The sequence below is a fragment of the Cyprinus carpio genome, chromosome A3, assembly GCF_018340385.1.
Source record: "Cyprinus carpio isolate SPL01 chromosome A3, ASM1834038v1, whole genome shotgun sequence".
NCBI classification, from domain to species: Eukaryota; Metazoa; Chordata; class Actinopteri; order Cypriniformes; family Cyprinidae; genus Cyprinus; species Cyprinus carpio.
In genome coordinates this window covers 36,580,603-36,594,570 of record NC_056574.1, presented here as the reverse complement: position 1 = coordinate 36,594,570, position 13,968 = coordinate 36,580,603, and the positions used below count along the sequence as shown (strand labels likewise).

General features: G+C 37.0%; 2 non-coding genes across 2 annotated transcripts; both read left to right on the top strand.

Annotated features, from left to right (window-relative positions):
• The first annotated feature begins 991 nt into the window (after positions 1-991).
• On the top strand, positions 992-1,110 carry LOC122139080. Its single transcript, XR_006155983.1, has one exon. It is a non-coding gene; the product is annotated as a 5S ribosomal RNA (ribosomal RNA).
• Positions 1,111-6,730: 5,620 nt separating this feature from the next.
• LOC122139176 lies at positions 6,731-6,849 on the top strand. Its single transcript, XR_006156048.1, has one exon. It is a non-coding gene; the product is annotated as a 5S ribosomal RNA (ribosomal RNA).
• Positions 6,850-13,968: the final 7,119 nt, after the last annotated feature.

Below are 13,968 nucleotides of genomic sequence, written 5' to 3'. Positions count from 1 at the left end.
AACCTTGGGGAAAACATTTTATGGATGAAATTGGATGATGGAGGGGATACCACAGTTTTATAAAGAGGTTCTAAATGCTTGGAAGCTTTTTTTAAACAGAGGTGGATTTAATCCGGAGGTGAGGGAAGCGATTTTAAATCAGCCTCTGTTTTTAAATGACAAAATAAAGATACACGAGCAAGATATCTATTTTAAGAAGTGGCTACAAGTGGGGATCGTAAAAGTGAGAGATGTTTTGTGGTTGTTGAAAGAGGGATTTTTACCACTCCAAGTGATTAAAGATGCGATGGAGGAGGAGGAGGAGGATTTAAATGTGATGGTTTTAAAAAAAACTGTATGAAGATGTCAAGAAAGCAATCCCAAGGCAATGGCTAGATAAGATTAAAAAGAAGGGAGAAAGAGAAAATACAATGATGGTGTTTTTAAAATGTGAGTTGCCAATCAGATCTGGTTAAGGCATTTAATGAAATTGAAGAAAAAGACATTTGGAAGAATAGAACATGGAAATGGTTGGATGTAGATTTAGAATGTTTCGACTATTTTATCAGACAAAATGTGATCTATACAGAAATGAGATTGTTTATAATGCAGAAGGAAACAAATGCCCAATGTAAAGTCTGTAAAAAAGAAGATGAAGGCATTTTACATTTGTTTTTATTATGTGAAAAGCTTAACCCATTTTTTAATGAACTGAAAGAAATTGTCAAAGAATTAAGAGAAAATGACGAGGTTACTAACTGGAAGAGATTTTTATGCTGGGAATGACAGAGAACAAAGAAAATAAGAAACTTGTGAATTTGTTTTTAATCTTGGCGAAAAAAAGCAATATGAAAAAGAAGAAATGTAGCCAGAAACAGAGATTGTATTCTAAACTTATGGGTGCTTTTTAAACAACTTTTAATGGCGATTTTATGAGATGAATGTAACTGTACGTCTAAGAAAAATTGTTTTGTAATGACTGCAATTTCTTTTCTTTAAATAGCCCACACTCGCTTATGGCCATACCAACCTGAGCGTGCCCAATCTCATCTGATCTCTGAAGCTAAGCAGGATCGGGCCTGGTAAGTACTTGGATGGGAGACCACCTGGGAATACCAGGTGCTGTAAGCTTTAGTTTTTTTCTTCACAACTGATCTAATACACTGCGAATTAGGGTGGCTTTTCTTTAAATAGCCCACACTTTGCAGCAGCCACTGCTTACGGCCATACCACATTGAGCTCCTAGTGGTAACAGGAAGTGGTACAGCAAGAGAAGCAAGGAGGAAGAAGGAGTGTGTTTGCTTGGAGTTGGGGATTCAATTTTTTCACATTGTTTGAAACAATTGTTGCAAAGGAGTGCGTGAAGTCTGGGGTCGTTTAATAAACACTTCTAGCAGCAAAGAAGGAGAAATGGCTGGACAACTGGAGAAGGAAAGAGATCGAAACATGTGGGACGTGAGAGGTGACGAGCGCAGTTATGATAAAGAGCTGACGGTGCTGGTGGAGATGGAAGGGGAGGACAGAATCACGATGATGGAACTGTTGAAGAGCATGAAAGAAGCGAGGAGTTATTGGTTGTAGATATAAATCTCCAAAAGAGTATGAATTAGCAATGGAGCATGTGAGAGCAAAAGAGAAAATTCTGGATGGTTTAAAGATTAAAAAAGTTGTGTGATGGTAAAAGAAGTGGATTGCATGGAGATGGTCATTTCTTTTCTAGAACTGCCAATGAACATTCAAGATGAAGAAATATTGATAAATATTGATTAGGGAGTAACAGCGGCGTCTAAAATAAAGAGGAGAATGTGGCCAGAAACTGACATTGCGGATGGAACAAGGTTTTTAAAAGTTAAGTTCAACAATGTCGTCAAATCGCTGCCTTACTCAACAAAGTTTGAAACGCTCAGCGGGACTGAACACTTTAGGGTTATACACGATCGACAAGTCAAGGTTTGCCGTCTGTGTATACAACCGGGGCATGTTGTGAGGGAATGCCCGAGCTTTAGGTGTTTTAGATGCGACAAACAAGGACACTATGCAAGAGAGTGCAAGGAGGCGAATTGTGACGTGTGTGGAATGCGGCCAGGACTCTGCGTGTGTGAAATGCTGGCAGTGATGGAAGAGGCGAACAGCGAGGAGGAAACGTCGGATCTATACAAGGTGGAAGACAGCGAAGAGGAAGAGAGTGTAAATGCAGAAGGAGAGGAGTCAAATCACCTGGGGAAAGGAAGAGACAGCGACGACATGGGAAGACATTGGAAGTGAGAAGAGCCAAGGGGAGGTAGGCTTAGGGCAGCGGATGAAAGAGAGAAAGAAGAAAGAAAGTACACCAGGTAAAGAGATGGATCCTAAAGATCTGGAGTGTGAAGATGGAGACGGGAAGAAGGTTAAAAATAATGAAGATGAAGGTGATAATGCCAAAGGTAAAGAAGAAAATCATTGGGGGGAAGAATGAAGAAAGACGAGGGGGGAGGAAAGGAGAAAGAAGGGCTAGAGAATCCTGTGACAAACGCAGAGGAAGACATGGACATGAGTGAGGGGAAAATGCTGAATAAAAGAAAAAAGAAAAGAGGAGGGAACACAAGGCAGAAAGTAAGAGCTCAAATTAATTTGAATGGGTATAAATACTATAAAAAAATGTGTTAATCATTATGTGGGGTGTTTTGCACATTGCAAATCTAAACAGTAATGGGTTAAGAGACCTAAATAAGTTTGAGAGGGTGATGAGACTGTTAAAAGCTGATGTCCTATGCTTACAAGAGACGCACTGGAAAGGGGACATAATGGCTAATATAAAAAAGAAATGGGAGGGAGAAATTTACGCAAGTCACAGGAATATAAATGCCTGTGAAGTGGCTATTTTGATAAAAAAAGAAAGTGTGCAAAATGTGAAACAGATTTATAAAGATGGAAGTGGGAGATTGTTAGGGCTTGAATTTATGTTTTGCAATGAATTGTTTAGGCTTATAAACATTTATGCACTGAATGTAGAGGTTGACAGAAGAGAAGTCTTTACATAGTGTCTTCATTTCATTAAAGGAAAGTGTATAGTGGTTGGGGACTTTAACATATGGTGTACGAGACTGGACGCTTCAAGTAGTGCCAATTTTAAAACTGATGGGTCAAGAAAGATCTTAATAGAGTGGATGCGGAATGATGATATAGTTGATGTGTGGAGGGAAGAGAATCCATATAAGAGAGAATTTTCGAGAAGACAAATGGTGATGGGTAACTTGAATCAGAGACGGATAGATTTATGTTTGATGAAAAGAGAAATGTTAAAATGTTATAAATGTGAAATATAGTTTTTTTGGTTTAAGTGATCATGCTGTGATGACAGTTAAGATGGGTGTTACAGGGGAGAAGGGGGGAGGAGGCATATAAGGAAAGCATTGTAAAATGTATAAAGTATGAAATGCAGAACCCAGTATATGAGGAAAATGTATGTGAGTGGTGGGATGAAATGAAAGGAAAATTAAAAAAAGAAGCATAAGATACTCAAAACAGAGAGATTTTATGAGGAGGAGTAAAGTAGAAGCATTGGAAAATGCATTAAAAGAAGAAGCCAAAAAAATAGAAAATAATCCTGAGTATGGTGAAGAGGGCTTTTTGAGGCTAAAAACAGAATTAGAAGAGTATGAAAAGGAAAAAAGCAAGGGAATAATAATAAGTAGAGCTCAGTATGCTTTGGAGGGAGAGAGAAGTACAAAGTTTTTCCTCAATTTAGAAAATAAAAAGCAGAAGAGATAAATGAATAAATGATTTTGTGGGGATAATAGAAGAAGTGGATAATTTTTATAAAGGGGTTATTTAAGAGGGAGGGTGTAAAACAAGAGTGTGTGAATGAAGTCTTGAGTACTGTGAATGTGAAGGTAGACGAGGATGAGAAGAATATGTGCGAAAGAGATATAAGTATTGAAGAAATAAAGGATGCAATAAACCAGACAAAAAAGAATAAAAGCCCTAGCTCGGATGGTTTAACCCCATGAGTTTTACAAGACCTTTATAGGGACCTTAGCTCCAATACTGCTAAAAGTGTATAAAGGTATGGAGGAGAAAAAAGAAATGCTGACATCTATGGGCTTGGAATAATAACCATATTATATAAAAATAAAGGGAATCCATTGAAGTTGGAAAATTATAGGCCTTTGAGTCTGCTAAATTCAGATTCCAAAATTTTACAAAAGTTATAGCTAATAGAATTAAAAAGGTAGTAGGGAGTATTGAGTTGCCAAGCCAAGCGTACAGCATAGTGGGGAGAGATATCGCGGATACCATATGTACAATAAGTGACGTTGTTGAAAATATGGGAAAAGATGGGAAATGGGGATTGGTTTTATCTGTGGATTTGAATAAAGCCTTTGATAGGGTGGAACACAGTTTTATTGAGCAGACAATGGTGAGATATGGGTTTGGAGACAGAATAAGAAAATGGATAAAATTAATATATGACAATGCTAGATCAATGCAATGCAAAATCAATGGGGTATTAACTGACTCCTTTCCATTAGAAAGGTCAGTCAGACAAGGGTGCCCACTATCTGCATTGTTATATTCAATAACAGCAGAACCGCTAGCATCTCTGATAAAAAAAAATTATAAAGAAATAAGAGCTATTCCAATTCCGTATGGGGGAGTAAGTGTAATCCACCAGTACGCAGATGACACAACTTTTACTATCAAGGATATAGAGAGTGTCAAGAGAATAAAAATGCAGATGAAAATATACGGAAAAGCTTCAGGTGCAAAGATAAATGCTGACAAGTCAGAAATAATGAGTGTAGGAGGAGTGGAGATAGAAGGGTTAGATGTTCCCTTTAAAATAGTGAAAGATCATTTAAAGATATTAGGAGTGAGTATAGGAGTAAATGTGAAGGAGGCTAGAGATGCCACATGGACTGGAGTTTTAAACAAAAAAAATCTGGAGGCAAAGAGAATTAAGATTAAGAGGAAAGGTAGTTGTGGCTAATTCATTAATACTTACTAAATGCAACTATGTGATGGGAGCAATTAGTATACCAGACTGGGTATTGAATGAAATTATCTTTTGTGTGGGAAGGTAAAGGAATCAAAATTTCAACAAAAACATTGATAGCAGATTATAAGGAGGGAGGTCTGAGGTTGATAGACTTAGAGGTTAAGAGGAAGGCAATAAGAGTTAAAACAATAAAAAGTATTTATGTGACAAAGCAGAGTATGGGTGGAAGGGATATATGAAAACGTATCTAAATGAAGGGGGAGGATGTGGTAAGGAAGGATTGTTTATGGCTTTTAAAAAACCTATGACTGAAAAAATGCCAGTGTTTTACCGAGAAGTGTTTAGTGCTTGGGCTGAGTTTTTAGTTGATGTTAACTATGAATGTGATAATATAAATCAAGCGCTTAACCAGCCATTATTTCTGAATCCAAAAATAAAGAGGAGAGAGAAAATATTTTATGGTATATGAGTATGTTAAAGGTTTTTTGCCAAATAGGGCTATATATGATTGTGTGGTGGGATGGGATGATGAAATTAAAAAAATCTAAAGTGAATTGTGCATGTGAAAACATTAAAACAAGCCTACCAGAAGGGTGGGCACAAAGGATTGAGAGAGAGACTATGAAAGAAGAAGATTGGGGGTTTCCTGAAATGTATGTTTTGGATAAAAAATGAAAATTTTTTTTTTTTTTTTGCATCAGTTAAATGTGAAAACAATTTACAAGATGATGGTGAAAAAGGAAATCAAAACGCCTGCATCTGAGGCGGTTTGGCCAAGAATATTCCCTGGAATAAATGTAAAGATGATTTGGAGGAACTTAAATGTCAAATACAATGGAAACTGTGAAAACCTGGATTAACAGAAGGCATAACAGAATATATACAAAGGTGGTGATCCATCAAATGAACAGAAATGTAAATCGAGAATGCGATGTATGTGAGACAGAGCCAGAAACATTGATGCACATTTTTTTTGAATGCAAAAAGCCAGAGGCATTTCATGCTGCAAAAGTGCTAGTGAAAAAAGGAACGGGGAAAGATGTGACAGGGGAGGAATGGAGAAAGCTGTTCTTGTTTGGGATAAATATGAATAAAAACTATAGTAAATTGAATTTATGGAACATGGTATTAAGTAAGAGGATATGCAGTATGGGTAAGGAGGAACATGGCATATTATGATGGGAAAAAAGTGGATGTAATGACAATGTTCAAAATGATCTTTAAGAAAAATGTGTATTTGATATGGAAATATTTGCCTAAGGAGGAATTTGAAAGAGCATTTGTGGAAGGGAGGGATTAGTATAGAAGGGAAAAACGGCTTATCTATAAAATTTTAAAAAGGAAAAAAAAAATTGATTTATGATGAGTTGGGTAAATTTCATTGTTTTGTCCTGGTTCTGTGGGTTATCTTTGTTTTGTTTTATGTGTATTTTGAATGATGCATATGTGGATTGATTCTAAAGCCTAAGTGCTAGATGCTTGGTTGAAATGTGATATACGTTTGAAGATGTAAGGATGTTAAACTGAATAATTTCTTTTATGTAAATATTATTCTTGTTCTTTTTGATAAGAAAAAAGAAAAAGAAAAAAAAGCGCGCCCGATCTCGTCTGATCTCGAAAGCTAAGCAGGGTCGGGCCTGGTTAGAACTTGAATGGGAGACCGCCTGGGAATACCAGGTGCTGTAAGCTTTAGTTTTTTCTTCACAACTGATCTAATACACTGCAAATTAGTGTGGCTGATCTTTAAATAGCCAACACTTTGCAGCAGCCCTTGCTTACAGCCATACCACCCTGAGCGCGCCTGATCTCGTCTGATCTCGGAAGCTAAGCAGGGTCGGGCCTGGTTAGTACTTGGATGGGAGACCGCCTGGGAATACCAGGTGCTGTAATCTTTTTCGTCAATACTGATCTAATACACTGCAAATTAGGGTGGCTTATCTTTAAATAGCCCACACTTTGCAGCAGCCCTCGTTAACCGCCATACCACCCTGAGCGCGCCTGATCTCAGAATCTTAGCAGGGTCGGGCCTGGTTAGTACTTGGATGGGAGAACGCTTGGGAATGCCAGGTGCTGTAAGCTTTAGTTTTTTCTTCACAACTGATCTAATACACTGCCAATTTGGGTGGCTGATCTTTAACCTTTTCAGTGGTGAGTTTAAAATATTCTAGCGGTGAGTTTTTTTAAGGCGACCATTATTTTAGAACGTTCCCCTTACTGTTTCAATGACGACGCGTCAGGTTTGTCACGTGACACACCGCGTCTACAATAACACTGTATGACAGATGGATCGCTTTTAATTAGTTTTTCCATTTTTTTTTTTTTATAATTCACAAACTTGCATACCATGTCATGAACAATCTGATATTCCGATTCATAAATATGTGTAAATGAGTGTTTTGTCATTTAAAAACCTTTCTAAATGATCTTGATAGTGATCTGTAATGTGAGATGGGCGCCACCATGTTTGTTCGCGCTGCATTTCAGAGAGTCCTGTCAGTCAGATTTACAACACGTGAATTCATCAATCTCTCCCGAAATACAAGTAATAAGTGGCGGGTGAACTGGGTGATGAATAGAGTGAACTTTATAGTTACTTACTCTATGTGTACCTGAAATGAATAAAGCACCTCTGCAAATTAAATTTGAATGGATTGATATTGTTGCTTCCATAGACATATGCGTGTATTTTTCAAACTCTAAATGTATTGTTTTACTAGTATTTATGTGTATTTAAATGTCTAAAACCTAAAATATGTATTATGTGGCTCGGGCCTGGTTAGTACTTGGATGGGAGACCGCCTGGGAATGCCAGGTGCTGTAAGCTTTAGTTTTTCGTCAATACTGATCTAATACCCTGCGAATTAGGGTGGCTGATCCTTAAATAGCCCACTCTTTGCAGCAACCCTTGCTTACGGCCATACCACCCTGAGGGCGCTAGTGAGGCACTGGTAAACAGGAAGTATTTGGCTGCAGTGGGTGAGGGAGGCTCACCAAAACTTTTTTTTATTTTTTTTTTTATGTTTAGTGGAAAAATAATAGTTATTTTTGTTTAGTTTTATGACTAATCAGCAGCCTTGAGCTGTCTGAGAAAAGGTTTATATTTGTTTGTTTTTGCACGGGTGGAGAAAATGGAAATGAGTAAAATGGACAGACATAAAGAAACGGACTTGGAAACGGCAAGAGAAACAGGCAGACAACATGATCAAGGACCGGAGAAAGGATTACAAGAAGAGAATGGAAAAAATATGAAGGAGAAAAAAAGAATATATGCAAAGGAGACCACCATAACAATTGATATAACAGAGTTGCAAAATGGAGGAGTGGAAGATATCATTAAAGCCATATCGGAGAAGGTGGGAGTATATGAGGTAACTTTGGACAAAGAAGACATTTGTGATGAACTTGTAAACGGAGTAGAGGGAACACAGTATTTTAGGATTATCCACAGTCAGCAGGTGAAGACCTGCCGATTGTGCATGAGTCCAAAGCATATCCTCAAGTATTGTCCAGAGTTTGCGTGTTATAAATGTGAGGAACAAGGCCACTTTGCAAGGGGTTGTAAAGCAGTCAAGTGCCCTGACTGTTTTAAAACTTTAAACAAATGTGAATGCTGGATGAATAGCAGAGAATGGGAAGAAGAAGAAGAGGAGGAACAAGAGGAGAGCGGAAAGGTACAAGAGGAGGCCACGGAAAGGAAAGAAATGCAAGCAACGGAGGAGCAGCAGGAATTAACAGTAGAAGAGGAGAGGGAGAATGGAAATGTACAAGCTGAGAGCAACGAGGGAGAAAGAACAGATGAGGAGGAAAGTATGGAGCAAGGAATATGGACACCAATTGAAGTAAAAACAAACGCAATGGACGAGCATAATGGAGGAGAAAAAAGCCAAAACATGGAGAAGAGCAATGGACATGGACCGGAAGATAAAAGGGGAGACAAAAACTTGGGACAAATGGGGAGAAGAAGATCATTTAAGGTAACATCAAATTTAGAAGCATGTAAAAAAATAAGGGTTATTTGGAAAAGTGTAAACAGATTTGATGCGATAAGAAACCTAGAAGAAAAAGAAGACTGAAAATGGGGAAAATTATGTTTTTTTTTATTATTTATGTATTTTTATGGTTTTGAATATTATATCATGGAATGCAAGAGGATTATTGAATGTGGAAAAATTTGAAAAGATGAAGGAGCTATGTAAAGAAGCAAATGTTATTTTACTACAAGAAACAAACTGGAAAAAATTGAGGATTTTAAAAGCAGGTGGAATGGAGATGTTTTTTATAACAATGGGGATGACAGTGGAAGAGGAAGTGGGCTAGCCATTTTAACTAAAAGAGATGGGGGTGTGGACAAGTTAAAAGTCATATATGATAGCGGGTATAAGTTTAGCGGTGGAAATGAACTGTGGGGAACGAAAGACGATATTATATAATATAGATGCACCAGGGGAGGAAAAAAAGAAAAAATATTTTTTCAACAATTTAAGAACTTTGATCTCAAAGGAGGAAAATGTATTTATAATGGGTGATTTTAATACACTTTTTACTAATATTTACATGGCAGAAGGAATGGTGTATAAATCAGATAAAGGGAGAAAAGAGCTTAATATCTTCTTTATACTTTATATTCTTTAATATCTTCTTCTAACTTCTTTATCATTTGTTGTCGTTGAGATAAATCATTTCTTTTTTCTCCAACTTCTTTATGAGTTCCAGTACCTTCAGTTGTTTGTAGATCTCCTTTCCTGTCTTGTCCATTTGTTTTTCCATCTTGTTTTCTCCTTGAAACCACCTTTGCCCATGTTTCATTTCTGCTTTCACCATTCCCTTCATTTATATTCCTTTCCATCATGTCTGCAACATATCCTGATTCTCTGTTCCCCATCTCATGTCCCTTTGCCAGTCTGTGTCCTTTGTCCATTAAATCCGTCTTTTTGTTATATGAAAAAAGAAAAAAGTAAAAGAAAAAAATAGAAAAACTAATACAAACTCAAAAAAAAAATCTAAACAAATAGAATAAAATAAAACTAAACTACAAAATGGAAGAGCCTCTCTCTTCCTTCTACTGCCAACTCACTTTCTGTAGCTCTTTAGCACCCTCAGGGTGGTATGGCTGTAAGTGAAGGCTTCTGCAAAGTGTGGGCTATTTAAAGATCAGCCACCCTAATTCGCAGTGTATTAGATCAGTTGTGAAGAAAAAAACTAAAGCTTACAGCACCTGGTATTCCCAGGTGGTCTCCTATCCAAGTACTAACCAGGCCTGACCCTGCTTAGCTTCCCGAGATCAGACGAGATCGGGCGCCCTTTTTTTTTTTTTTTATCATAGAAAAACATAGAAAAAAATACTGTTTATAATTTCCTTGAAACAAGTACATCCAATGAAACAAGTCTCTCTCTATACATTTGTTTTTCCCATATTAAGACATTAAGTGAAAAAAATATGGAAAATAAACTTTCAATCATTTTCGTTCTGGCATTCCTTAATTGAACTCATTACAAATGTTGTACACATCTGAGTTAAAAACTTTGTAAAAGTCATGCATTTTGTTTTCTTGCTTAAAATAACAATGTAAATATTCCACATATTTCTCAAACTTCTTTTTGAAAACATTCCATACATCCATTACATTTCCTTGTTTTTTTGCCTCTGCTTTTCTTTCCCATATTGCACTTTTCATTAGCATCACAATCAAATTAATCATCCTTTTGTTTTTACACTTTTCTTCTATTCCCAACAAAACCACTCTGTCCCATTCTATGTTTTCCTGTTTTTGTTCCCCTCTTAGCATTTCAATCAGTCTCCTACACATTTCATTAAAATCTTCCAATTCTCTGCAATTTAAAAACAAGTGCAAAAAACTTTCATCTTCTACGTTGCACACTTTACATGTTTCAATTAGTTCCATTCCGATTTTTGTCAATATAATGTCAGTAAAAATTGCTTTGTGCCTAATAAAAAACTCCAAGCTCTCCAGCCTTGCATCTATCATTATTCCTTTCATGTTGTTCCATATATCAACTTATTTTAGATGTTTAAATTTCTGTACCCAGTACACATTAACAACAGGTTTCTTAAAAACTCCCTCTCTAAAGAAACAATAAAACATTTTCACCGTACATTCTTTAAAAGCATACAATTTTTCTCCCAAATTTACAAACACTTCTTTCTCTTGCTTCTCTTCTTCCATGTTTTCTATTCGTTTTATCCACTCTTTGGGTATTGCTTCTTTAATTACCTCATACTTATTTCTTAGTTCTTTTTTATTAAAATCCTCTTTTGCCTCTTCCATTGTATCTATTATGTCAGACGAGATCGGGCGCCCTCAGGGTGGTATGGCTGTTAGTGAGGGCTGCTGCAAAGAGTAGGCTATCTAAAGATCAGCCACCCTAATTCGCAGTGTATTAGATCAGTATTGTCAAAAAAACTAAAGCTTACAGCACCTGGTATGCCCAGGCGCGCTCTCCTCAAAGTCCCTATACTGACCAATCATTGAGCAAGTTGAGCAGCTCAATCTACCAATCACTGAGCTCTGTTGAGCAGGCGGCTTCCTCAACCACCAATCAGATGGTGGCATTGCTTAGATTGACTGAACGGGTCAAGTGCATCATGTGAGTGACGAGCGTAAACAATATCATCAGTGGACTGAGATCGGTGACAGCAAAAAATAGGTAAGTCCAATACGTTCTCCAGTATATTCATATAAATGCTTTCTAACAGTTTTTTTCTGCATGGATTTACGTTCAGTAATTACAAACTTATTAACTGTTAAAGTTTTAAAACCATTAAGGGAAAATATAATCGCCCATCTAACTAACGTTAATAACATGAATCGTAAACTGCAGTAATTCTTGATAGTCTTTGTAATGTTTTACTAAAAAGTAAATACTTTGGAAATACCCAAGCACAATCAGGGCTGGACATTAAGACTAACCTCTTATCCAGATACAGGTAGATTTTACTTATGGCTAGTAACACTACTGTCACTTGCCAGTTTGTCCTGTTGGAATTGACTGACTACATACTGTACATTTAAATAGTTTAGGCCTGTTTTGTCCGGCTATCTTCACTAATCTAAACTATTTTGTCTCATTGTAACTGATAAGCCATTGACATTCAATAACATGTTAAAGCACTGAAAACACAAGGCAAGCAAAAATATAGTCTAAAATTATAAAACCATTACCTTTTGAACTTTCAGCTAATCATATGAAATATCACATTAAAAGGTAAATCAGATAACAACCATAAAGATAACTCAGTACTTGTGTAGTATTTTTTTTTTAATTATTATTATTTTACAAAATACCTTTTTACTTCTACTTTAAGTAATAGTAATAGCAGTACTGTTACTTGTGTACATGTTTTGCATCTTCTGGTCTTCCAGTGTTTAGTCCCCTGTACAGTTTGAAAAGAAGAAACTAATCTGAATCTGTTTTGGTTTTATTACAACAGATAAAAAGCATGGATTTGGCGGGACACAAGTGCAGTGTATGTGGCAGTAGTTTCTCTGTGAAGTCCAACCTGACTCGGCACATGCAGCTTCATGGTCCAAAGGAACATGTGTGTGAAGTGTGTGGGAAAAGCTTCTCACTGAAACAGCAGCTGAGCAGCCACCAAAAACAGCACCTGTACCCATGCATCTGTCTGTACAGGCAGGGAGAGGCCAAGCTGCAGTGTACGGATGCAGCTAAGAGTGTGGCAATGGCCCCCAGCAAAGAGGTAGACCCCAGCTGTCTGGATTCTGAAAAGGCGGAGGCTGCTGCAAAGAAAGCTGGACGGGAAATGTGGAAAGGCCAGCTAGTTGTCACATTCGGCAAATATGCAGGACACTCTTTCAGGTGGCTGCTTGAAAATGATGTGGGCTGGGTCATATGGCTGCTGTCTGAATATTGCCAGAAGGGTGAGAAGAACGATCTCCTAAACTTGCTGCAGTATGCCAGAGAGTTCCCGCCTGTCACCTTTCATCTTGACAAACGCTTGGAGGTAACTTTGACCCTTTAACTGAGATTAAATTATATTTACTGTTTTGTTTATAAAAAAAAATGTAGTGCATGTGTAAATCAGTTTATAGTAAGTCAATAGTAAAATCATCATTGTTTACTCTGCACAAAAGCTTGTGCTTTAGACAAGTGGAAGTGGTAACAGTGTAAGTACTTGTGTTTATGTGGTACAGTACAACTTTGTATGTGTTTTTCTACAATTTCTTTATTTTCTGCATGAACAGGAGTCAAGGAAAGACAAAGGAAAGAAGGCTGAATCTACCCTTTCTAAGTTCCAGCAGGATCCTGACTATGCCAGTGATGCTGAATTGTTGGCAGCTGCTGGTAATTAACATTTTAACATGCCATAACTCTATTTTAAAATTAATATAACATTTTCTTACTGATGTATTTCAAACATCTGACTAAATACACTGCCGAAATATCACACATTTTTATGGCACTGCTAATGAGACAGTAGGTTTAGTATTTCACTTTAATTTTCAGCAGGGTGAGGGATATTATCAAGCTAGCTGCCCTTTTTCAGTGTTACAGATTTAATGTCTAAATGCTTTGTTGGCATTTAGATAACACATAAAAAAATCTGTTTAATTTGTAGATGTGATATGTTGGATTTTTATTATATTACAATATTTTTTTTTAACTATTGCCTATATTTTTTTGTGAGCAGCTCTATACTAAAATGTTTGTATCAAATATAATTTGTGTTCTCTAAAATAAGATCTGATAACATGGAAATTAGAAAACAAACTTTGTTTATTTTGATTATGCTTATGTTTGTCATTATAATTCACATCTTAAGCAATGTGCTCAATACATTTTGTCTGATTTTTTCTACAGAGACTGTCCTTGAAGAGTCTGAGGTAGCGGTCTCCACACAGCTGACCACCTGGGGAGAGCTCACACCGGCTGTGAGTCAGGACTCTTCCCCGAGCCTCAGCACATCTCAGGGAAGACCTTATTCCCCTGTAGACCCCTCTGCCTCAGAAAACGGTAACATCTTGCTGGAGGCT